Source organism: Microcebus murinus, chromosome 3, assembly GCF_040939455.1.
Source record: "Microcebus murinus isolate Inina chromosome 3, M.murinus_Inina_mat1.0, whole genome shotgun sequence".
Taxonomy (NCBI): Eukaryota; Metazoa; Chordata; class Mammalia; order Primates; family Cheirogaleidae; genus Microcebus; species Microcebus murinus.
Window position 1 is genome coordinate 57,986,795 of NC_134106.1, and position 27,249 is coordinate 58,014,043.

At 41.7% G+C, this 27,249-nt stretch overlaps 1 long non-coding RNA gene across 4 annotated transcripts in view; it reads right to left on the bottom strand.

Moving 5' to 3' along the window:
- The window catches only part of LOC105863250 (uncharacterized), a 58,756-nt gene that overhangs the window by 20,570 nt on the left and 10,937 nt on the right, over positions 1 to 27,249 (bottom strand). For all 4 annotated transcript variants that reach the window (XR_002223498.2, XR_001150396.3, XR_001150399.3 and 1 more), the window contains 2 exons: positions 25,200 to 25,278; positions 18,120 to 18,200 (listed from right to left, as the gene is read on the bottom strand). This is a non-coding gene — a long non-coding RNA (uncharacterized LOC105863250). The remainder of the gene's footprint in view (positions 1 to 18,119; positions 18,201 to 25,199; positions 25,279 to 27,249) is intronic.

The following is a 27,249-nucleotide window of genomic DNA, read 5'->3' on the forward strand; positions in this document are numbered from 1 at the left end:
GTCTTGGAACAGTCTGTGGAAGGCCTGGGCCCCACCTCCAGCATCACATCTTTCTTCTCTGAACAGTCCCAACAAAGCCCAGATTAATACATGCTGCAGAATGGCCCTGTGTCTTGACTTGTCTTTCAGTGATCCAGTAAGAAGGACAACAGAGAAATTTCTAGGCTTTCCATATACAGGATCATAGAAGCAGATTATTATGGCTAAAATCAGCCTAGATGTAATCACCTGGCACAATTTGCTATGCTGAGTATAAATCACAATTCAGCATGTAAGTTCTCATTATTAGATACCCTTTAACACTACGATGTTCTACTCGACTTTCCTAGCAAGCCTCCGGAGAGCCAGGGGCACTAGCTCAGGCCAGGGTCTGAGGACCCAGATAACCCGGGGGCCCTGGGGTAGAAAAAGCTGGCTGGCAGCTTCAGCAGGTAGAATAAAGAGGAACTGAAGGCAAGGTCTAATGTACAGGAAGGACTGGTCCAGGTAGGATTACTCGATAGCATGTGCTTATGGAACTGGCAAAGTATGGACAACAACAATTTTAAATAACTTTGTATTTATCAAAGTAGTCACCATGGTAAAAATTAGAATTTTGCTGAATTTTCTTTATACTTTGCTGGACTTTCTTATACTTAATTTGCATTTAATACCCTTTTAAAAATACATACTGAGGCCGGGCGCAGTGGCTCACGCCTGTAATCCTAGCACTCTGGGAGGCCGAGGCGGGCGGATTGCTCAAGGTCAGGAGTTCGAAACCACCCTGAGAAAGAGCAAGAACCCATCTCTACTATAAATAGAAAGAAATTAATTGGCCAACTAATATATATAGAAAAAAAAATTAGCCGGGCATGGTGGTGCATGCCTGTAGTCCCAGCTACTTGGGAGGCTGAGGCAGGAGGATTGCTTGAGCCCAGGAGTTTGAGGTTGCTGTGAGCTAGGCTGACGCCACGGCACTCACTCTAGCCTGGGGAACAAAGCGAGACTCTGTCTCAAAAAAAAAAAAAAAAAAATACATACTGAGAGCTGAAAGTATGAGGGACATCATAATCTTCCTATTGTTTAGGACTGTTAAATTCCTAATCTGGCCCTTGGTTTCCAGAAGAAGCAAGGAAAACTAAGTCTGAAGCTTCCAAGTCAATATTCATTCTTTCACTCAACAAACATTTCTTGAAGTTAGTGCCAGGATTTTGTTCAGTCCTAGGATATAGCAACACACAAAACAGAAGTGGTTTCTATGTTCCTGGAGCTCACAGTCTAATGAGAATGGCTGAGAAAAAGAGCAGGATCCAAAGCCAAAGGTCTATATTGGAAAACAGGCAAGATTCCACAGCCAGCAACAGGATGCCAGCAAAAGGACCCATGGGGAGGCAAGAGGCTATTCATGGAGATATTCATGGTTCAGATAATGCCCTTAACCCCTCACTCCCTTTGGCACAGAGAGAGCCACTGTGGTTGGTAGAGTTCATCAATAACATAATGACTAGTACCCTCATAGCCAGTGCTGCCATGAAGCTGCCCTTTCTCTGCTCATAGCCATGAACTCTAAGCTATGTACAAGAGGCTAAAGTTTCAAAGAAAAACACAAGACTTGAATTGTCTACTAACAGGAATTCTAGAAGGTACAGCAGGCCAGAAGTCGGAAGCATAAAAACAATTGCCAGAAGAAGCTGGGTGATCCTCCCCCTACCTTGTCACTGCACTTCTGACACTACATGGAAAGCAAAAATAAAGGAGTAGGAAAGGAAAAATAAAGGGGAGGGGTATGGGGAGGAGAGCTGGAGAAGATACCTAGTGAAATGGTCAGGCTCTAGCCAAAAGCCTCCTGAGAGGAGTTTCTGCTTTGCAGCATGATGAGGGCAAAGATTTGAGAAAGGCTGTGGCCTTGTGTGGTCGAGAAAGGAGCCATTCTGGCAGCTCAGCTCCAGCACTGCCAAAAACTGATGGCCATGGTGAAGGTGAAGAGCCAACAGCAGCAACAGCAGGAGCTATGGAGTGAGAGCACAGCCGGCAGAGCAGCAGACCTGAAAGTATTTGACCTCTCCGGGCCTCCTTTCTTTTATCTGAAAATGAAGATGATGATAAGAATGTGTATTAGTTTCTTAGGGCTACCATAACAAATGACCACAAAATGGGTAGCTTAAAATAACATAAATTGATTCTTTTAATAGTTCTGGAAGCTACAAGTCTGAAATCAAGGTTCATCAGGGCCATGCTCCCTCTGAAGGCTCTAGGGAAGAATCCTTCCTTGCCTCTTGTAGTTTCTGGTGGTTGCCGGCAATCCTTGGAATGCCAGAGCCAATCCTTAGCTTGTGGAAGCCTAACTCCAATCTCTGCCTCCATCTTCACACAGCCATCTTCCCTCTGTGTCATGTTTCTCTCTTCTTTTCTAGAGACAGGGTCTCGCCTTGTCACCTAGGCGCTGGAGTGCAGTGGTGCAAACATAGCTCATAGCAAACTCGAACTCCTGGGCTTAAGCAATCCTCCCTCCTCAGCCTTCCGAGTAGCTGGGACTACAGGTGTGTGCCACCACACCCAGTTGATTTTCTTTTTTTTTTTTGGTAGAAACAATGTCTCCCTATGTTGCCTAGCCTGATTATAAACTTCTGGCCTCAAGCAATCCTCCTGCCTTGGCCTCCCAAAGTCCTAGGATTATACACATGTACCACCACACCCAACCCTCCTTTTCCTCATAAGTATACAAGTTACTGGAGTAGGACTAACCAGCAGAACTTCATCTTAACTTGATTACATCTACAAAGACCCTATTTCTAGATAAAATCACATTCACAGATTCTGGGGGGGTATGAATTTTGGGGAATACTATTCAACCCAGTACTGGGCACCAACCTCATAAGGAGAAGTTTGTATATGTAAAGTGCTTAGGACCATGCCTGGCACATAATGTATCCTGTGTGAAGCTTAGCTACCCTTCATCATCACTGGCAGGTCAGCCAAGAAGCTGCACCAGAGAGATAGCATTCTGATCACTTCAGAGTCAGATGGTGAATTCTGATCCCAAACTACTTTACATGGCATATTTATCCCACAGTTTAGCAACTAAATAACTTTTGGCTAAATCTAAACATTAAATCCATTCTCTGAAATGGAGGATTTGCTATTTCTGAGGATATGATATTCAAAAGAATAAGCCACTTTCAAATTAGCAAAGGGAAGGATAGATTAAAGACTTCTGCTCCTCCTTCTTCAATAAATAGGTTTGGGATAGCCACCCAAATGAAACAAAAAAGAGCCAGATCCAAACTATTCTCAAACCTATCAAAATAAATTCCAGATTGATCAAAGATTTAAATTTAATGACTGAATTAAAAGATTTAAACACACACATACACAGAGTACTCAAAAAGAACAAGTCATTATTTTTGTAATTTTGAGGTGGAGAAGTATGCTTTTCCTAAACATTGGTCTAATAGAAGAAACTATAAGGGAAGATTTGAATACCTAAAAATGTAAAGTGTGCAGACAGAAAAAAACTACATAAACAAAGTTGAAAGATATATGGCAAACTAGGGACAATTCTGCATTATATATGATAGTTAACATGTTAACTCTTGTAATTTAATAAGAAAATATTACTGGAAGAATGTGCAAAGCACATGAATAAGTGATTCAAATAGAAAATACAATGTCCAAAATACATTTGAAAAAATGTTCAACCTTTAGTATCCTAAGAAATGCAAACTAAATCATACTCATTATGTCTCTGTTACTATTCTAAGCATCTTACTTGGATTAACTAATTTATTCCTCAAAATAACCCCATAAAATAGGTGCTATCATTATCTCAACTTTACCAAAGATGAAACTGAAGGACAAAGAAGATAAATGACATACCCAAGGTCACACAGTTAATTAATGGCTGAGTCAGAATTCAGGCCCAAGTAAGCTAAATCCAAATTCACATTCTTTTTTTTTTTTTTTTTTTTTTGAGACAGTCTCGCTTTGTTGCCCAGGCCAGAGTGAGTGCCGTGGCATCAGCCTAGCTCACAGCAACCTCAAACTCCTGGGCTCAAGCAATCCTTCTGCCTCAGCCTTCTGAGTAGCTGGGACTACAGGCATGTGCCACCATGACCAGCTAATTTTTTCTATATATATTAGTTGACCAATTAATTTCTTTCTATTTATAGTAGAGACGGGGTCTTGCTCTTGCTCAGGCTGGTTTCAAACTCCTGACATCGTGCAATACTCCTGCCTCAGCCTCCCAGAGTGCTAGGATTACGGGCGTGAGCCACTGCGCCCGGCCCAAAGTCACATTCTTAACCACCATGTTACAAGACCATGTCTGACCTGTCAGATGGGAAAGATAAAAAACACAACACCTAATGTTATTAAAAGCACAGGGAAACAGGAAATTTCATGTGCTATTAGTAGATGTTTACATTCTTAAGGGTAGTTTGGCTCCATGAATTGACATTTTAAATATGCATACCCTTTAACTTAGCTGTTCTGTTTCTTAGAATTTATTCTAAGGAGACAGTGGACAAGTGTGCAAAGATGTATATATTAGGACTTTTATCACAGAATGTTCATAAGAGCCAAATAACTAAAAATTAAAAACCCAATAGGTATACCAAAGTCCAACAAATTCATTCACTAAACAAATATTTATTGAGCATCAACTGTGTACCAGGAACTATTCTAAACACCAGGTATAGAGGAGTGGATAAAAAAGAAGAAGAAGGCTAAGTAGTGGTTCACACCTATAATTCCAGAATTTGGGGAGGCCAAAGCAGGAAGACTGCTTGAGGCCAAGAATTCAAGACCAGCCTGGGCAACATAGCAAAACCCCATCTCTACAAAAAATAAGAAAAATTAGCTGGGCATGGTGGCAAACACCTGTAGTACTAGCTACTCAGGAGACTGAGGCCAGAAGATCACTTGAGCTTAGTAGTTCGACACTGCAGTGAGCTAGGATCTCTCTGCACTCTACTTTGTCTCAAGGAAAAAAAATCCCTACCTTCATAGAGCTTACATTCTAATGGAGTTAGGTACTAAGCAAATAAATTTTAAAAAGTATGCAATGTAGTACTAAATGCTACAGAGAAAAATACAGGAAGGAAAGGACATAAGGAAGAAAGGGAGACTGTTAGGATTTTAAGATAGGAGGTCAAAGAAGGCCCCATTGATAACAGATAAGATAAATGGATTAAATATCAGGAAATAAAATGCATTATAATATATCTACTCATTGAAATATAATTCAACCATTTATTCTGTTTATTGACATGAAAATGTCTCCAACACTCAATCAAATAAAAAAGAACGTAAAATAATCTTAAGAAGAAAACAATAGTAAGGTATGATTTCATTGATATATAAAATTACACATATGCACATGCTTATACTCTAACTGGGAGAGAAGAACAACACATAAGAAGATCAATAATACCAAGCAAGGGTCCAGGATGAGTGCCAGCAGTGTGTTTGTTCTCCCACCCACTCACTCATCCTCCTAACACCTACACTTTGTTCCAAAAAGAATTTAAGGACAGCAAACACACATACCCTCTCAAGTTCTTTTTTTTTGAGACAGTCTCACTCTGTTGCCTGGGCTAGAGCCATGGCATCAGCCTAGTTCACAGCAACCTCAAACTCCTAGGCTCAGGTGATCTTGCTGCCTCAGCCTCCCGAGTAGCTGGAACTACAGGCATGCGCCACCATGCCTGGCTAATTTTTTCTATATATTTTCAGTTGGTGAATTAATTTCTTTCTATTTTTAGTAGAGACGGGGTCTTGCTCTTGCTCAGGCTGGTTTCGAACTCCTGACCTTGAATGATCCTCCCCGCCTCAGCCTCCCAGAGTGCTAGGATTACAGGTGTGAGCCACCACGCCCAGCCCTTCAAGCTCTTTAACTTTCCCCATCCTCCCGCACCTTTTCTCTCCTCTTCTCAGAATCCAGGCCAGAATCCAGGTGAAAGGGGACATAAGAAGGATAGAGGAAAAGCCTTACAAGACCTGGATAGGATTCCTCTTACTTCAGCTCGTGGGAAACAGGTCCTATGAGACACAACTTCTTCCTGCAGATCTGTAGGATAGGATGCAAGGCTACCTGACTCAGATTCTCTATTTCATCCCCTACTAAACCCAAGATGCCTCGCAGGAACAACTGGAGTCAGGAGCAAAACTGACTCATCACAAGGAGGTGACAGACCACAGGAGGCCAGAGCTCTATTCCTTGCACACAAGTGACTGCTTGTGTGCAAGACACATCTTCCTATGAATAGAAATGACAGACCCAAGCCCTTTTTGACCCCTACCCTGTCCCCTCCTCCATGCCTGTACCTACAAGCTAGCATGGCTAGGTAAACTCACGCTCAAGCCCTGACACCCCCTGCCTTGACTCTAGAATCACAAATTTCCCCACTATGATTCTCAAGACTAGATCTCTACACCAAGAAAGTTGCCTAGGGTGACCAGAAAATGCTAGTTTGGAATACTTTCAGCCTGGGGTGAAATTATGAGTAACCTGACAGACAGAGTCAGATATATCTGCTTTTAGACATATGGAAGCAGATTACACTTCTTGCCTGAGCATAAAGCCACAAATAAGGAACTGGTAACTTCCCAAAGGTGAAATCCATTTGACTGTCCCCTGTATCTTTAGTCTGCAGAGGGAAGTGGAGGCACGAGTGAAGATAGGAGGCTTAGGGAAAGATTCAACTACTTTAAAATAGTTCTCACATACTGTTATCTCTTGTACACCAACCATATGCCAAGGCTCTGTGTTAAGTGCTTTCACCAAAGTGCTTTGGTAAAAGCACCAAAAATGGAAAACTCATTTTTATCAAACATTCCTATTATGTGCTATTGAATTTAAGAAGCCTAAGGCATATTAAGGTCCAGCCACCCTGGTGCCATGAAATACCCAGGCTTGGTATTAAAAAGAAGATAGAAATCCAAGATTCTCCTCAGGGCTGTGACATGGATGTCTCTCTACATACCATCAGGTCAGAGTCTTAAGGGCCCAATCTAGCTTCTGCTCTCTTACCTGGGCTTTCAACAGAGAACATAACACAACACACACATCCCAAGTCCCTAGCACACTTAGACTGTAAGTAGAAGAAATTTTCCACTGGTGAAGGGTGCAAGATGAGGTAGAGAAAAACCAAAAGTGATTACTTCTTCAACAGAGGAGCCTATTTCTCTCTCTCTCTCTCCACCTCTCTCTTGTCTTTGCTTAATATGTATTGAGCTACTCTTATATTGTGCTCATCACTGTAGGATATAATTGTAAGAGATTCCTCCTGCCTTCAAGAATTTACTCCATTTGGGAAAACAAAACCAACACATAGGTAACATGTATAAAAAGAGGGCGCTGAGATTTCTAGTCATTGAACAGGAAGACAAAACAAAACAAATGGAAGAGTGGATAAACGTAAGACAAATGGTGGGGTATCCTGACCTACACAGGTATCTTCAGTTTCAAACACAACCAAATCTCCCTCTTTTTTTGTTCCACTCTTAATGCAGAGATGTATTCCATTCCAAGGAAAATCTCCAATACAAAAGTCCAAGACATAAAGCTGGGGATCATTCACGACATAAAAAAAGTTTCCTCTTTGCTGTAATGAAGATATAATTTAATCAACCCTCAATCCCCACCCCTGCTGTCATATATACACACATACACACATGCACACACACAATGTTTACATCCAACTTTCCAGGATCACATTTACATGGTGAAGCAAAGTACTTTAAAGAAAACATTTATAAAAAGCAATATATCAATGGATAAATGGGTAAACAAATCATGCCACAGGATATAAAATGGAATATTATCCTGCCTTAAAAAGGAAAGAAATCCTATCACATGCTACAACATGGATAAATTTTAAGAACATTATGTTAAGTGAAATAAGCCTATCACCAAAAGACATATTATATGACTCCACCTGTATACGGTATCCAAAGTAATCAAATTCACAGAAACAGAAAGTAGAAGGGTGGTTACCAAGAGGGAGGCCGAGGGGTGGGGGAAGGAGAATTCTGTAATGGGTATAAAGTTTCAATTCTGCAAGATGAAAAAGTTTTAGAGATCTGTTGCACAAAAATGTGAATATACCTAAGACTACTAAAATGTAGACTTAAAAATGGTTAAGATGGGCTAGGTACAGTGCCTCACACCTGTAATCCTAGTACTCTGGAAGCCGAGGTAAGAGGATTGTTTGAGCTCAGGAGTTTAAGACCAGTCTGAGCAAGAACAAGACCCCATCTCTACTAAAAATAGAAAAAAATTAGCTGGGCATTGTGGCACTTGCCTGTAGTCCCAGCTATTCACAAGCCTGAGGCAGGAGGATCACTTGGGATCACTTGAGCCCAGGAGTTTGAGGGTGCAGTGAGCTATGATGATGCCGCTGCACTCTACCTAGGATAGCACTCAAAAAAAAAAAAAAAAAAAAAGTTAAGATAGTAAATGTTATATGTTTTTCACCACAATTTTTTTTAAAAAGGTAATGTCCACATGGGTTTTTAAAAAATCAGCAACATGGAAGGACATTAAAAAAACAAACTTTCAGAGACAGTCTGGGCAAATAACAAGTATGTAGAGTTCCCCTTCTTTTTTCATACACATGCTAATACCGGCACACTAACCATAAACACTATTCTGTGCCTTTTTTTAGTTTCTCTTAATGATAATTCTTGGAGATTGACTGTGTGTATCTGTATCATTTTTTTTTTTTTTTTGAGACAGAGTCTCACTCTGTTGCCCAGGCTAGAGTGCCATCATGTCAGCCTAGCTCACAGCAACCTCAAACTCCTGGGCTCAAGCAATCCTTCTGCCTCAGCCTCTCAAGTAGCTGGGACTACAGGCACAAGCCACCATGCCCAGCTAATTTTTCCTATATATATATATTTAGTTGTCCAGCTAATTTCTATTTTTTTAGTAGAGACGGGGTCTTGCTCTTGCTCAGGCTGGCCTCGAACTCCTGAGCTCAAAGGATCTACACACCTCAGCCCCCCAAAGTGCTAGGATTATAGGTGTGAGCCACCACGCCCAGCTGTACCATTCTTTTTAATAGCCACATAATATTGCAATATCCACTATAATTCCACAATATTGACTATAATATCCACTATTACTCAAATAGTCCCTTATCAATATATAGCAAGATGTATATGTATTAAAGACTTTGCACAGCAATTATGCATTTTTTTCCCGCAACAAAAATGTTTAGACTTCTTTATATATCATCCAAGAAACTGTAAATTGATGGATTGATATTTTCTTTAGTTTGAATTTAATAATGTTTTACCTCAGCCGATTGCTACTAGGTTTTTTGTGTTTTTTTGGTTTTTTTTGAGACAGAGTCTCACTTTGTTGCCCAGGCTAGCGTGAGTGCCGTGGCATCAGCCTAGTTCACAGCAACTTCAAACTCCTGGGCTTAAGCAATCCTCCTGCCTCAGCCTCCCAAGTAGCTGGGACTACAGGCATGCGCCACCATGCCCGGCTAATTTTTGTATATATATTAGTTGTCCAATTAATTTCTTTCTATTTATAGTAGAGACGGGGTCTTGCTCTTGCTCAGGTTGATTTCGAACTCCTGAGCTCAAAGGATCCGCCCACCTCGGCCTCCCAGAGTGCTAGGATTAGGCGTGAGCCACCACGCCTAGCCGCTACTAGGTTTTATGTTGGCTTTGTCAGTGTCACAAGGAGTCAAGAAGGGTATCATCAAGGAAATACATGAAATACACATCTTCCCTTTACACTATCATCACCCTTACTCTGTCATACTTATTAATGGCTTGTCAACAGTATTCATTTCACTGTGTTTAACCCTGAGGAAATTTTTTAAAAAATAATAGTTTTATTATCTAACTAATAAAAAAGCACCTCTTTCACCTCAGTGTCTCTGGGCCTGCTAATTTGGTTTTTTAGAGTGATCACAGTGAGGTAGAATGAAGGTTCCTCAGACATGTCAGTGTTCAAATATCAGTTCTGCCATTTCCAAGTTAATCAGTCTCTCAGAGCCTCAGTTCTTCATTGTGAAACAGAAGAAATACCATTTATCTTGTACACAGGTAAAATCACAACACAGTGTGAAAGGCCCATTTAAGAAACAAAGTATTGCCTCTGTTGAACCAGCACTGTCTAGGGAAGTCAGAGAAATGTTTAGAGAAGCAGTAAAGGACAAGAAGGAATCTGAGAAGTTGACAAGAGAAAGGGTGTTGCTGGCAGAGGCAATAGCACATGCAAGAGCTGTACAGAGCCACAATGCAGCAATACAGATACTGACAAGAAGATAAAGACGTGGATTAGTTAACAAGCAGTGATTGAGTACCTCTACACACCAGGCACTGAAGATAGAACCATGAACAAGAAAGTCCTTGCCCTCATGGAGCTTATAATCTACTAGGAGAGAAAGACAAACAGGCAAACGGCAGTAAGTGGTGGAATCAAGTGGGGTGCTAACACGGTTTCTTCTTCTTTTTCATATAAGGCAGCCAGAAAAACCCTCTAAGAGGAAGGAGATAATTGCTTAACTGACATTTAAAGGCAAGGGAAAGTTAATGAGGTGAAGAGCTTGGAAAAGACTATTCCAGGCAAAGGTACTGCAAAGGCCCTGAGGCCAAAAACAGAGAAGAGGTCAAAGAACTATGAACAGATGAGGGTGCCTACAGTAGGGAAGGAGGAGAGGGGCCTGGGATGAGACATCAGAAACAGGCAAGGGCCAGATATATCCTAGGGCCCTGCAGGCCACAATTTGGGCCAAACTGTACAAGACTGCTTATTCCAACCTGAGACATTTGGACTTGATTGTGTACGTAATAGAAATGCAACATTAGATTTCAAGAGGAAAAAGACAAGAACAGGTTGTTTTGTAAGAGGATAAGTGAAAGCAGTATGCAAAATGGCCACAATAGGGAGTAGGGACAGCTTGGAGACTAGATGAAAAAGGCCTACACTCAGGTAGGGTCAGTACACAGAGAGATGAGAAGAACTCCAGAGACAGATCTGAAGTGTGGTTATTAGCAGTTGTCTAGCCTATATTTTAGCCAGCTTTGTGAGTAATGCCAAAGCCCCCTGCAACCCCCAAAGGTACTGACCTTCCGTGGGGAGTCATAAGGTCCTCCCTCATCTGGGCTCTGCTTCCACTGTGACAACAAGAAAATGCAGTACCAGTACATAGAGACAGTTATCCACTGTCCCCATTACATGACAGGCTACAGACCAAAGCTTCTAGGATTTTAGGCTCCAAGTAAAGAATTCAAATCCCTTTCCATCCCTCTAAGGGTAGGGAGGTGGCAGAGTCCTTTATATCAGAGTTTCTCCAAATATCATTGCAGATGATGACTAGTATCAGAATCACCTGGAAGGCTGAACAAACTGCAGATTCCTAGTTACCACCCCACACCTACTGAATCAGAAGACTAAACATAAGGACCAGGAATCTGCATTTTAAACAAGTATCCAGCCTCTCACTCTTGCCCTGCATGGGTAATCCTGATGCATTAAAGCTTGAAAAACATAGCTCTAGGAACAGAACTAATGGAGTTAAACTTAACTTGAAGCTGGCTGGCAATGTCATAATTAGGGGACTATGTAGAGCCAAAGAATCAAGCTGGCCACTGAGTGCATAATCCAGAAAGAGAAGTCTGAGCTGGGTGTGGTAGCATACACCTATAGTTCCAGCTACTCAGGAAGCTAAGGCAGAAGGATCATTTGAGTCCAGGAGTTAGAGGCTATAGTACACTATGATTATGCCTGTGAAAACTCACTGCACTCCAGCCTAGGCAACATAGCCTCAAGCCTAAAAAAAAGAAGAGAGAGAGAGAAAACTCTGAATGGATTATGGAATTTGAAGGTCTCAAAGCAGAAAACAGGAGGCAGGACATCAGAGCAGGCTTTGACAACAGAGAGAACAAGCAAAAGATAAGGAGCACTCTTGGGGAAATCACTAACAATGGTCACAATCTCCAGCTCTTTTAGGTTGGTTTTCCCAGCAGAGCCCTAGGAGGGGAGTGCAGGGGTCTTGCCTCACATAGGCCAGATGACTAGGCCATAGACTACCTGATCCATGCACACAATAATTCCGCCTACCCTTCAAAAGAGAACACACCCCTCCTTGGTAAGCACTGTTTCTACCCTCATGATTCTCTGGCAGCCTGCTGAAGAGCTCCAGGCTATACAGAAAAACACACAGAACACCACTAAGGCTTAATGACTAGCACTACTCATCAAGACACTCAACCTGGCACATCACTATCCCCTAACCCTGCCATAAATTCAAAGACCAGGTCAGATACCTTGATACACACTCCTACACACCCTCGGATCCTGCCATCCATGCTCATCTAGCCACTCTTCCACTATTTTTTACTATGATTCACTGATAAGAGTCCTACCCTATATGCTATGCTCTCATGTCCCTCCCTCAAATTTAGAGAGATATTCCACAGATTCAGGTTGAGCGGAGTCCTAAACTCCTGAGGCTGCTGGAGGCCAGCTGCTACACCTGAGTCAGTGGGAGGAGGTATCCTGAAGGTGTGCACACTCCCTTCACCCTACCTGAAGGAAGCTCCAGGACTGCTACAAGCTTTTGTATAGGAAACTTGTTTCAAAGATAAGCAAGTTGAACCTGATCTATTTAAAAGAATGGAACGTAGGCTCTTGGCAGCACAAACTGAGGTGGGGGAGAAAGGTAAGGTAGGATTTCCGAGGAGTTATTTTTAAAGTAAAGAGCACATAAAACACAAAGTAATACGCAACCTCACTCAAACCCTTGTATATAAACTACCTGATCCTTCCTATAATCCAAAAGCTTCTTCCAAACTAAAGGCAAGAATGCTAAAAGATGATTTAAGTAATCCACAAGATTATTTATGACCCTAATCCTGAACTGCTTGCCCTGTTCTTTCTTATACTCCACCCACTATCCAAATTCTCTAGGTTTCTGACTTAATGATTCAGCTTCCTGTTTCAGCCTGGCCTCACCTTATCCCTCAGGCCTTTTGCTTCCTTCCTTGATTAAGATTCTACTCAACTATCAGTTATTCTGCCTTCAGCTACCTGGAGTAAACAATCTGCCCATCTAGATCCTCAACCTTTATCCTCAGTACACATCTCCCATTCACAGGCAAGTCCCTCCATCAAGCTTACCCTGGTTTCATGAATATGACTCAGAGAGAGACACACGTTACACAGTTTACCTCAAGTATGTTAGATGGTTCATCCCAGACAAACACTGGAGTCACCAAAAATGATGAAATAAGGAGGACAATGAGCCAAGGGCCAAATGTCTAGACCTCATCCTGACATCATAAAGTATACCTTCCTAGCCCTCAGGTGCTGCTCCTGACACTGCATCCCCCTCTCCTACTGCCCCACTTTCAAGGATCCTTCTAGCCACAGCAGGTCAGCTACAACTAGGAATTCATGGTGACTACAACACAGGTTTTTGCCCTACAGAAGTTACAATGCATACAGAGTTGTAGGATCAAGAAGGCTAGTGAAGTGAAGCTACATGTAAGCTATAACTTGAAGGATGAACAGGAGCTACCTGCCAGGCAGTGGCAGGGCATTTGAGGAAGAGTGTTCTAGGCACAAGGAACAGTACATGCAAAGGCCTCACAGCAAGAAAGTACATTCAAAGAGATGGGATGAGTTGGTGGATGGGAAGGTGAAGCAGACAGTGTACTGACACAACTGATGTTAGAGAGGCCAAGAAAGGCCTCATAAGATATATGAAGCTGTTTTATTATTCACTTAATTACTTACTGAATTTCAATAATGTGTCAGACATTGCCCTAGGTGCTAAGAATACAATAGTAAATAAAACAGACAGTATCTCTGTTCTCAGAAAATTTACATTCTAATGCAAAAAGACTATAAACAAATACGCAAATAAACCAGAAAAATATTAGATATTGTTAAGTGCTATGCAAAGAATTAAAATGAGGTGATGTGATAGAAAGTATATGGGAATGCATAGGAAATGTTACCTTGGAAAGCAAAAAAAAGAAAAAAATGAAAAAATAAGTGAAGAAAGTATAAAAAAAATTTTTTTTAATTAAAAATAAAAAAGTATATGGGTGGCCACTTTAGAATCATTAGGTTGTCAGGAGAAGACCTGTCTCAGGAGATAACATTTAAAAGCAGATCTCAATTTTCAAAAGCCAGCCATCCAAAGACCAAGGAGAGGCCAGATGCAGTGCCTCACACCTATAAGCCAGCACTTTGGGAAGACAAGGTGAAAGGACCACTTGAGGCCAGGAGTTTGAGACCAGCCTGGGCAACATAGCAAGACCCAGTTTCTAAAAAAAAAAAAAAAAAAAAAAAAAAAAAAAAAAAAACTAGCCAAGAATGGTGGCACATGCTTGTAGCTACTCGGGAGGCTGAGGCCAGGAGTTCAAGGCTGCAGTGAGCTATTATCATGCCACTGCACTCCATCCTGGGTGACAAAGTGAGACCCTGTGTCTTTTAAAAAAATAATCAAGGAGAAAAGCATTCTGGGTGGAGGTAACAACACATGCAAAAGCCAATAGAAATTTCACAGATGATTTTTAGGCAGGGGAATGTCATCATAATCATCCATACACTTTATAAAGAGCACTCTGGCTGTAGTGTCGAGAATGGAATAGAGGTAGGGAAGGATAAAACCAAGACTGGAGGCAGAGATGAGAGTGGACAATGATGCCGTTAACAACTAATACCCATACAGCAATAAGTAGGTGCCAATCTATTATTCTAAGTATTTTACATGTATTAATTAACTTAATCCTCATAAGTATTCTATTTTATAAATTACAAAACTAAGGCACAGGGTAGTGGCAATAAAGAAGGAAAATGATTGGGTTCAAGAAGTATTGAGGAGGTAAAAAGGACAAGTCCTAGTGATTGACTGGTTGTCACATGTGGGAAGGGAAGCATGGGCTTACTAGTCACTAATAGGTTTTGGGCTTTAGCCACTGCATGCTATTTATAATGTGTATGATAGGACACTAGAGAAGGAGCAAGTGAGAAAAAGTAGCTACATTCTGCCGTGTCTGCAAGACATCCCAGTGGAGTTGTCCACATGGGCAGTTGGATATTCTGGTCTGGAGAGAGATTTGGGCTAGAGATTTGGGAACCATCCATGTGTAGATGATAACTGAAGCTGTCAAAGATATTGAGATTACCCAGGGAGAATTCGAGGGAAAGCATAGGGAGGCAAAGAAAGGCCAAGAAACAGAATGCTAACATTAAAAATACAACAAGAGTCATTTATATATTAAAAAAAAAACTGGGGCCGGGTGCGGTAGCTCACGCCTGTAATCCTAGCTCTCTGGGAGGCCGAGGCGGGCGGATTGCTCAAGGTCGAGAGTTCGAAACCAGCAAGAGCGAGACCCCGGCTCTACTATAAATAGAAAGAAACTAATTGGCCAACTAATATATATAGAAAAAATTAGCCGGGCATGGTGGCTCATGCCTGTAGTCCCAGCTACTTGGGAGGCTGAGACAGAAGGATCGCTTGAGCCCAGGAGTTTGAGGTTGCTGTGAGCTAGGCTGACGCCACGGCACTCACTCTAGCCTAGGCAACAAAGCGAGACTCTGTCTCAAAAAAAAAAAAAAAAAACTGGAAAAATCTTAGTCTGTTGATAGAAAAATAGCTAAATAAAATATAGCATATCAATTCTATGAAATACTACACAGCATCCAAAAAGAATGAGATATATCTTTATGTACTAACATGGGATATTGTAAAGGCACATTATTGAATCAAGAAGGAAATAACATAATGATACATAAAATGTGTTATCATGTATGTAAATAAAAACATAAGGCCAGGTGCAGTGGCTTATGCCTGTAATCCTAGCACTCTGGGAGGCCAAAGAGGCGGGCGGATCACTCTAGGTCAGGAGTTCAAAACCAGCCTGAGCAATAGTGAGACCCCGTCTCTACTAAAAACAGAAAAAAATTAATTGGCCAACTAAAAATATATAGAAAAGAATAGCCGGGCGTGGTGGCGCATGCCTGTACTCCCAACTACTCGGAGGCTGAGGCAGGAGGATCACTTTATCCCAGGAGTTTGAGGTTGCTGTGAGCTAGGCTGACGCCACAGCACTCTAGCCCGGGCAACAGAGTGAGACTCTGTCTCAAAAAATAAAAAATAAAACACAAAATTAACACTTTAAATTTTGGGAAAGGCTCATACATATGTATGTAAACATACACAAAAAAGTCTGGAAGACACATTCCAAACCACTAAACTGGATGATAGGAGTGGTCAAATTATTATTTATAATGTTTTGACTTTTTATAAGATTATTTACTATAGTCTCTATAAATTAAATAATAATTTTTCAAAAAAGAATGGGCACAGGCCGGGCGCGGTGGCTCACACCTGTAATCCTAGCACTCTGGGAGGCCGAGGCGGGTGGATTGCTCAAGATCAGGAGTTTGAAACCAGCCTGAGCAAGAGCGAGACCCCGTCTCTACTATAAATAGAAATAAATTAATTGGCCAACTAATACGTATATAGAAAAAATTAGCCGGGCATGGTGGCACATGCCTGTAGTCCCAGCTACTTGGGAGGCTGAGGCAGGAGGATTGCTTGAGCCCAGGAGTTTGAGGTTGCTGTGAGCTAGGCTGACGCCATGGCACTCACTCTAGCCTGGGCAACAAAGTGAGACTCTGTCTCAAAAAAAAAAAAGAATGGGCACAGAAGAGAGCCTACAAGGACATCTTTTGCTTCAGATACTAAATTCTCTGTCCCTCCTACCCTCCTTAATGTTCACATCTATCAGCTTCCCACCTGCCCATATCTGCAATGCTAACACCAACCCCCCAATTCCACACTCTACCCTGAATGCTTGGCCCAAGCACAACCCTGCCCACCAATCACCAAGCCTGGGCCACAGGAGGGGAGATCAGACTCCAAAGTCTCAAACAAACACAAGGGAAATGGATGCAGATGCCTGCCTCAAGGACAGCAATCAGGTGGCCTTACTGGCCAGCAGACATTTCAAAGGCAAAAACGTATTTGAAAGTGTAGGAAGGTCTAAAAGCAGCTCTGGAGTGCTGGGAAATGAGGCTGGAAGATAGGCAAAGTCAGAGAGGAAGTATTATGAGGTGAGCTGAAGAACAAGTTAGTTCCGGCTGGGCCTGGTAGCTCACGCCTATAATCCTAGCACTCTGGGAGGCGGGCGGATCATTTGAGCTCAGGAGTTCAAGACCAGCCTAAGCAACAACGAGACCCTTTCTCTACTAAAAAAAAATAGAAAAAATTAGCTGGACAACTAAAATATAGGCTGATGCCACGGCACTCTAACCCGGGCAACAGAGTGAGACTATGTTTCAAAAAAACAAAAACAAAAGAAAAGAAAAAGCTAATTCCACTTGTAAATATTCTTTTTTGTTGTTGTTGCACTTTGTTGCCCAGGCTAGAGTGAGTGCCGTGGCGTCAGCCTAGCTCACAGCAACCTCAAACTCCTGGGCTCAAGCGATCCTGCTGCCTTAGCCTCCCGAGTAGCTGGGACTACAGGCATGTACCACCATGCCCGGCTAATTTTATTTATATATATATATATATATATATATATATATATATATATATATATATATAATGTTGGCCAATTAATTTCTTTCTATTTATAGTAGACACAGGGTCTCGCTCTTGCTCATGCTGGTTTCAAACTCTGACCTCGAGCAATCGCCCGCCTTGGCCTCCCAGAGTGCTAGGATTACAGGCGTGAGCCACCGCGCCCGGCCTGCTTGTAAATATTCTAAGTGAAGTGCTGTAATCTGGTAGAAACGAAGTTCACAGCAAAGGGAAGAGGACTCTTTTGTGAAGAGTCTGGTTGGAGGAGGGAGGTGCTTAGGGATACCTAGAAGAGTTAGTTCCCAATGCAACAATTCCAAGAGGCACAGTATATAAAGGTGTAGAAGCGGGAGCAGCAGGAGGAAGCCAGAGGCTTGAACAGACAGGAGGACCTGAAAATGAGAAGAGATGAGGCTAAAATAAAGCCTTTCCTTCTTCAGCAAACCAAAGGCAGAGAGGTCAGGGCAGCTCTCTGGAGATTGTGCTCTTAACTTTCAACTTTCTATAGATGAAGCACAATGTATTCGGTCCGTGTTTTCCTGGTTACCCAAAAAAATGACACTCTCCAGGCCTTACCCAACAGCTGATTCACCATCAATTAGTCCATATCAGAGCCTGCTGAGCCTCACACCTCACGCAGTCACATACCAGACAGCTCTGGAAAAAAAAACAATATGGTGTGAGCTGTCAAAGTCCTCTCAGTACCTGACCTCGCCCTCTGGAGTAGGTTTCATTTCAAAACCGAAAGGGACTGAAGGGCTGGGGAAATCCAAAGATCAACAAAGCCAGGAACAGGTGGTTCCCAGCAGAAAAGTGTCCCAGGCTGGAACTCAAAAACAGAAACCAGACCACTGATAAGACACGGTTTATGGTTTCTGTCTCCAAGCCTTCAAATGCCACTTATATATTTTCCAATATTTATAGCAGGGCATGACTACACTTATCCAACTCCTGACACTAAAAATCTAATTCTCCAAGTGCTCAAGCAACTTCCTGGTTGTATTAAGTTTTAGAGCTTCGGGGTAGCTCCAATAACTAGGATACCAGGAGACTTGTGAAGTCTTCAGTCCTTCAAGTTGGTCACATTTTAATCATGATGAATGTTATCACATCTTCCTTCATTTCCCCATGAACCCTAGGCAAAATTCCTGTCTCACTAAAAAATATATAAGTTGTTCATAATGGCCCTCCCACTCGAGCAATATTCAACAGAATAAATGTCTAATTCATCAGAGGACTCAGGTTATTTGTTTCAGGTTCATTTGTAACTAGCTATATGATCTTGGGCAAGTCACTTCATCTTTCTGACTTAGTTTCAATTTCCTGATATTGGAAACAGAAGGAAGGGAAGCAAAAAACTTCCCTGACCTGAGAAAAGACTTAAGGTTTTGTTTTGGTTTTTTTTGAGACAGAGTCTTGCTATGTTGCCCAGGCTAGAGTGAGTGCCGTGGCATCAGCCTAGCTCACAGCAATCTCAAACTCCTGGGCTAAAGCAATCCTCCTGCCTCAGCCTCCTGAGTAGCTGGGACTACAGGCATGCACCACCATGCCCGGCTAATTTTTTTCTCTATATATTAGTTGTCCAATTAATTTCTTTCTATTTATAGTAGAGACGGGGTCTCGCTCTTGCTCAGGCTGGTTTCGAACTCCTGACCTCGAGCAATCCGCCCGCCTCGGCCTCCCAGAGTGCTAGGATTACAGGCGTGAGCCACCGCGCCTGGCCAGACTTAAGGTTTTTTTAATATAAATTTTTTTTCTGTGATCTTTATTGAGAAGTATGAGGAAAGACTTAAGTTTTTAAGTCTAAAAGGCTCATCAAGTGCCAAACAGGGTTATTTTTAAAAGACACACACCTTAGCATACAGTGAAACTCTAAACATAAATACAAAATTCACAAACTTTCAGAAAGAGAAAACAGGTTAGACCAGGCACAGTGGCTCACACCTGTAACCCTAGCACTCTGGGAGAACGAGGCAGGAAGATCGCTTGAGCTCAGGAGTTTGAGACCAGCCTGAAAGACAGCAAGACCCCGTCTCTACTAAAAGTGGAAAAAAGTTCGCTGGGCATGGTGGTGTGCACTTGTAATCTCAGCTACTTGGGAGGCTAAGGCAGGAAGGATTGCTTGAGCCCAGGAGTATATGAGGTTGCTGTGAGCTAGGCTGATGCCATGGCACTCACCTGGGCAACAGAGTAAGACTCTATCTCAAAAAAAGAGAGAGAGAGAGAGAAAGAACAGGTTATTACTTATAAAGAAAAAATAATCCTATTGGCATTGGACTTCTCATCTACATCACCAGAAATTCAAAAAAATAGAAAGCTGCTATAGACTTTGTAGAGACTAGGATTAGTATTCAAGAATCCTAAATTCAACCAAGACATCATTCAAACATGAAGATTAAAAGAAACTGGACAGGCCGGGAGTGGTGGCTCACACCTATAATCCTAGCACTCTAGAAGGCCTAGGTGGGAGGATTGCTTGAGCTCAGGAGTTTGAGACCAGCCTGAGCAAGAGCGAGATCCCGTATCTACTATAAATAGAAAGAAATTAGCCAAACAACTAAAAATAGAAAAAATGAGCCGGGCACAGTGGCACATGCCTGTAGTCCCAACTACCCGGGAGGCTGAGGCAGGAGCATCACTTAAGCCCAGGAGTTTGAGGTTATTGTGAGCTAGGCTGGCTCCCCGGCACTCTAGCCCAGGCAGGAGAGTGAGACTCTGTCTCAAAAAAAAAGAAAGAAAAAGAAAAAGAAATTGAACATATATAACCAGATGCAGTGGCTCACACCTGTAATCCCAGGACTCTGGGAGGCCAAGGTAGGAGGACTGCTTGAGGCCAGGGGTTTGAAATCAGCCTGGGCAACACAGTGAGAACTCCCATCTCTACAAAAAATTTAAAAATCAGCCAAGCATGGTGGCCCTCCCCTGTAGTCCCACCTATTCAAGAGGCTGAAGCAAGAGGATCACTTAAACCCAGGAGTTCAAGGCTGCAGTGAGCTATGATTTTGCCACTGCACTCCAACCTAGGTGACAGAATGAGACCCTGTCTCAAAAAAGAAAAGAAAAAAGAAAGAAATTGGACATATAAAGACTTTGAAAGTACCACCCATGCTCCAAGCCTATGAAAATCACTCAAAGAAATGTCCTGGCCAATTAATATTTAAAATTAGAACAAAGCCAGGAAAGACAAAGTATACAAGAAACATTTACCTCCCCACAAAAAACCTTTCAATGAGATTGGACCAAATGACTTCTGATGCCCTTTCTAAACACAAACAGAAACTGTCCTATACCCAACAGTCCCTGATAGTCTGGGTTTGAGTTGTTCATCACCTAGTGGCCTGATGAAGTAAATGCAGTTTGTCAAGTGCCCGGATAAACTTCCAGCCATTTTGTGAGCTCTGATGGAGTGTGTAGGGCAGCAGCCTGACGTCCTAAAGATTATAAGAGTAGGAGACTCCAAACTCTCCAGACTCATATGCAATTATAAAGACTTAGCTCCCCATCATTCACTCTCCAAGGATGTGGGGAAGTCCATTCACTTTGCGCCTAAATAATCACAAGAAGTGAAGCATAGACTTTTTAGGCTGTATTTGCAAAAGCGAAAGGTAGAGGTTGCTTTTGCACAGACTTATCTGAACTGACAGCAAGTGTAGATGCTATGAAAGACAGGAGGCCAGGCACAGTGACTCACGCCTGTAACCCTAGCACTCTGGGAGGCCGAGGCAGGCGGACCGTTTGAGCTCAGGAGTTCGAGACCAGCCTGAGCAAGAGCAAGACCCCATCTCTACCAAAAATAGAAAACATTAGCCAGGCATGATGGTGCATGCCTGTAGTCCCAGCTACTCAGAAGGCTGTAGTCCCAGCTACTCAGGAGGCTGAGGCAGAAGGATTGCTTGAGCCCAGGAGTTTGAGGTTGCTGTGAGCTAGACTGACACCATGGCACTCTAGCCAGGGCAAGAGAGTGAGACTGTGTCTCAAAAAAAAAAAAAAAAAAAGACAGGAAATATGCCTTATGAAGAGGAAGAAGACTGTCTTCAAAGGTTCATAAGGCTAGCATATGGAATATGGATTATACTTATCTAGTATGGTCTAGGGACTAACCTAAAATTAGTAAGAAGTTTCAATTAGACTTCAATTCAAAACAAGAAATAATTTTCTACCAATGAGAGCTACTCAACAATGTAACTAAGTCCTCAAGAAGTGATGAGCTCCCCCATCAATGGAGGTATTCAAAGAGAACTTGTATGATCATCTGTCAAGGGGATGATAGAAAGCATTCCTGTAACTGGATGGCAGACGGGAGATAAGAAAATTATATTAAATTACCTCAAAGGCTCTTTCCAGCTCCAAGAGTCTATTATTTTAAATAAAACAAGAATAAAAAGAAACAAAAAAACATTAAAAAGTAACGAGGGTCCTCCTTCTGCTTATTTTTTTAAAGATCCAATTAGGCAGTTCAACCTCGTGGCTAAAAGTATAGGTTTGATACTACTTTCTACCTGAGTAAATGTGGACAAATTATTTAACTATTTGCCTCAATTTCATTATCTATAAATGTAGAGTGATTATAGTACCTATTTCATGAGATTACTATGAAGAATAAATAATATGATACTTTGTTAAGCACTTAAAACAATGTGTGACACATGAAAGTGTTCAAACATAACAGCTTGGCCAGGCACAGTAGCTCACACCTATAATCCTAGCACTCTGGAAGGCCAACACAGGAGAATTTCTTGAGCTCAGGAGTTTGAGACCAGCCTGAGCAGGAGCAAGAGCAAGACCCCATTTCTATTAAAAATAGAAAAATGAGCCAGGCATTGTGGTGTGCTACTTGGGAGGCTGAGGCAGGAGAATCCCTAAAGCCCAAGAGTTCTGAGGTTGAAGTGAGCTATGATGACACCACTGCACTCTACCCAGGGCAACAGAGTGAGACTCTATCTCAAAAAAAAAGAAGAAGAAGAAGACGTCAAAGAAATTGAACCTTACTCCCTGCTTTCATATGAAAAAATTAAAATTAAAAAAACTAGCAGATTGAAAAGGAAAGGAAAAGGAAAAGGGGAAGCAAGAAATGAAACCTAAATGTACTGCTTGTTTTAGTTATCTGTACCAAGCCTCAACCAAAGCATTCCTGGCTGCTGCTGGCCAGAGGCTAAGTTCCTTAGAAACTAGCCTCAAAAAAGAGCCCAGACCTACCTACTTCAAGGAGGGGGCTCATCATTTCCCCTAGAATCTGGTGTCTTCCCGGCACAAGGCAGACTCCCTAAGACCTCACAAATACCACTGCCCCAAACTCTAGGAGCTGAGCAGGTGTGTTACTCTTCTTACTTCCTAGAACATCAGCATTCAAAGGGACCTCAAAAACCACCTAGAGCAATCCTTTTGTTTAATGAATGAGGACAATAAAGCTAAGAAAAGTCCTAGATATGGCAAGCTGGTGACTGGGTCAAGACAAGATCATAGGCCTTCAGGAGGATCACTTGAGTCCAGGAGTTTGAGGTTGCTGTGAGCTAGGCTGACATCACAGCACTCTAGCCCAGCAACAGACTCTATCTCAAAAAAAAAAAAAAAAAAAAAAAAAGATTATAGGCCTTCTTATTCCTAGTCCAGTAGTCAAAATCTTTCCATTTTCCAGATGACAAAAACAGAACTGGCCCTACTACCTTTTAAACCACACAGCCCATACTACCTACTTTACAGAGGTAAGAGAAGAGTACAGCAGTAGAGTGCAGAGGTTAAGAGCATGGACTCTGGAGTCAGATCTATTCAAATCCCAACTCTACCACTTAGTAACTGTATGATTTTAAACAAGTTTCCTAACCTGTCTTTGACTCTGTAAAATACGGATAAGAGTGACTACTTATAAGGTTATTTTAAGGATTAAATGAGATAATCCATGTGAAGCACACAGCACTTAGAAAGTTCTCAGTGTGCACACTGCTTTGCTTCTCACCATTACCAGTCATATGAAGGAGACGAGCATAATAACAAGAAAGACAGGACAAGCTCCTACTTCAGGTCCAATGAGCACTGAGACGCATGTTTTTTTAGCTCGATTTCCTGGCCCAGGGAGCACCCAGTCCCTCAGCAGGAGAACATAACTAACCTATCATTCATTTATTTGGATCTAAAGAAGAATCAACTCAGAGAATAATCGAAGCACACTATGGTGATAAGATGCTTAAGATCACAATGAAGCTTACACAGGTCAAAACCCAAGCCTGACCTTTATACGTATACTCAAGTTCAACAACATGCAGTTTTTGTCTCTGCCCCTCAACCTACTAAAGGGATGCAGTTTAATAATTAAGAGCAAAAGCTCTAGAGTTTAACTACCTGGGTACAAACTGGTTTCATCATTTATATGCTGTGTGACTTAGGTGAATTACTTTATCTCTCTCTAAGCCTTTGTTTCTCCATCTATTAAATGATAACAACTATTTTAATTATGATAACAGCTGACATTTGGTAAGCACTTTCTATGTGCCAAGCACTATGCTAAACACTTTACATGCCTTATGTTGTTTACCTATCACGACATCCTTAGGAAGCAGGTACTATCATTAACCTCATTTTACAGATACAGATGTTCCTCAACTTACAATGATGGGACATCCTGATAAATCCATTGTAAGTTAAAAATACTTTAAATCAAAAATGCATTTACTGGCCAGACAAGGTGGCCAACGCCTGTAATCCTAGCACTCTGGGAAGCAAAGACAGGAGGATCACTTGAGGTCAGGAGCTCCAGACCAGCTGAACAAAAGCAAGACCCCACCTCTAACAAAAATAGAAAAAAATCAGCCAGGCATGGTGGCAAATGCCTGTAGTCCCAGTTACTTGGGAGGCTGAGGCAGGAGGATTGATTGAGCCCAGGAGTTTGAGTTTGCAGTGAGTGATCACACCACAGCACCCTAGCCTGGGAAACAGACTGAGACCCTAACTCAAAAAAAAAAAAAAAAATGCATTTACTGTATCTAATCTATCAAACATGATAGCTTAGCCTAGCCTACCTTAAACATGCTCAGAACAATAACGTTAGTCTTTAGTTGGGCAAAATCATCTAATATAAAGCCTATTTTATAATAAAATATTGAATATCTCATGTAATTTATTAAATACAGTAAACTGTAGAACACAGTATCAGCTATTTACCCTCAAGATCACACTGCCCAGTATCACGAGAGAGTATCATACCACATGTCACTAGCCCAGGAAAAGATCAAAATTCATAATTTGAAGCATAGTTTCTAATTAATGCATATTGCTTTTGTGCCATGATAAAGTCAAAAAATTATAGGTCGAATCATTGTAAGTCAGGGATCATCTGCACAGATGAGGAAAATGAAGCAGTTTTCTTCTTCAAGGCTACACAGTCAGTTAGTGGCAAAGCTGAGATGTCAGTGCAGGAGGTCTAATCCCAGAGACTATGCTACTTACTCCTATGCTCTGCTTCACAGTACTGATGGCTATGGTTGTTAAAAGATGATGATCCACAAGAAAGTGCTTAGCATAGTGCCTTAGCACAGCTTATCAGAATTAGCCATTACTATTATTGCTGTTGTCATTATCATCATCAATCCCTTTGAACCTCTCCCAAAGACTACAACCTCCTAAGTTCCAATTTCTTCTTATGGGAAAAGGTTTTTTTCTTACCTTGCTACCAGAGCTCACTGAGTAGCATGGGGTAGGGTTCTAGTATTTCATTCCCCTCATGTAATATAGGGATAAGTACCTGGGTGGAAAGACAGGGAAATATTTATTAGTAACCTGTTTCTCTATAAAAACAATATACTGGCTGGGCACTATGGCTCATGCCTGTAATCCTAGCACACTGGAGGCCAAGGCAGGCAGATCGCTCAAGGTCAGGAGTTCAAAACCAGCCTGAGCAAGAGCTAGACCCCATCTCTACTATAAACAGAAAAATTAATTGGCTAACTAATATATATAGAAAAAAATTAGCCGGGCATGGTGGCGCATGCCTGTAGTCCCAGCTACTAGGGAGGCTGAGGCAGAAGGATTGCTTGAGCCCAGGAGTTTGAGGTTGCTGTGAGCTAGGCTGATGCCACGGCACTCACTCTAGCCTGAGCAACAAAGTGAGACTCTGTCTCAAAAAAAAAACAATATACTGAAGTCTTTGTTTTTATTTTTATTTTTTTTTGTATTTTTTTTATTTTGGCATATTATGGGGGTATAAATTTTAAGGTTTCAATAAATGCCCATTCCCCCCTCCCCCCACAAGTCTGATCCTCCAGCATGACCATCCCCCAGATGGTGCATATCTCACTCATTATATACGTATATACCCGCCCCCCTCCTGAAGTCTTTGTTTTTAAAAAATAAAATCTTTATTACTCTTATTAGAAAAAAATACTCATAAAAATTTGTTTTTCAAAATAAAGCAGAGATACACAGTATTTACTAAAAAAAAGAAACTGTCAGTCTTCTACTTCCCTTCCCCATTCCACTCTCCTGTTCTCAAAACTGGTATATTAGTCATTTAATCCTCACAAGAAGAAAGATCATGTCATTTGTCATTTGAAAGGTACAGAAACTGAGGTTCAAGATCACACAGCTAATACACGGGTTACCAGAAAAGAACTTTGATAGAGGAAGGTAAAGTTGGTAAACGCTTTCACTCACTTATCCTGGGAGGTGGTGGTTTTGTTAAAAGGTACCTAGCAGTTACCTAAAAAGAACCAAGACTGATGACACGATTTTTAAGAAACTCTTGAGGCTGGGCGCAGTGGCTCATGCCTGTAATCCTAGTACTTTAGGAGGCTGAGGCGGGAGGATTGCTTGAGCTCAGGAGTTCGAGACCAACCTGAGCAAGAGTGAGACCCCATCTCTACTATAAATAGAAAGAAATTAGCCAAACAACTAAAAACATAAAAAAATTAGCCGGGCATGGTGGCACGTGCCTGTAATCCCAGCTACTCACGAGGCTGAGGCAGGAGGATCGCTTGAGCCCAGGAGTTTGAGGTTGCTGTGAGCTAGGCTGACACCACGGCACTCTAGCCCAGGCAACAGAGTGAGACTCTTGTCAAAAAAAAAGAAAAAAGAAACTCTTGAAAATGCCATAACTGCTCTAACAAGACAAGACCAAACAGGAATTGTGAACTAAAAAGCCAGTAAGCTTTTTAGTGAGCTATCATCAATCTTGCCCTCCCAGAAAGAGTGCAAATTATTGATAAGCCTGACAAAGCAGGACTTCATCTCTGATGATATCGACACCCCTGCACACCAGTCCTCACCTCTCCAATTCCAGAATGATGTAGCACTTTGTCCTGCTGGAGAACACAGTACTGTTCTGGTCAAAATAAGCATTTTATAAACTCTTAGCAACCTGAGGGCAGGAATAAGGTCTTATTCATATACATCTTCCCCTCCTTATGTGGTGCACAGCCCTCTATTTATTCAACGTATTTTTGTTTAAAAATTGAATAAACTTATTCATTCAACTCCTATGTTCTAGGCACTGTTCTAAGATGTGAAAATATAACAAAGAGTAAAACATAGTCCTAACTCATGAAATTTACATTCTAGTGGACGGTGACACATAAAAAACTATGATATTCCTTCAGCACCACATGTGAGAGAAAAAAAAAGAAAGAAAAGTAAGTATTAAAATTAAAAAAAAAAAACTATAATACAGGCTAGACGTGGTGGCTCACACCTGAAATCCTAGCACTCTGGGAGGCCGAGG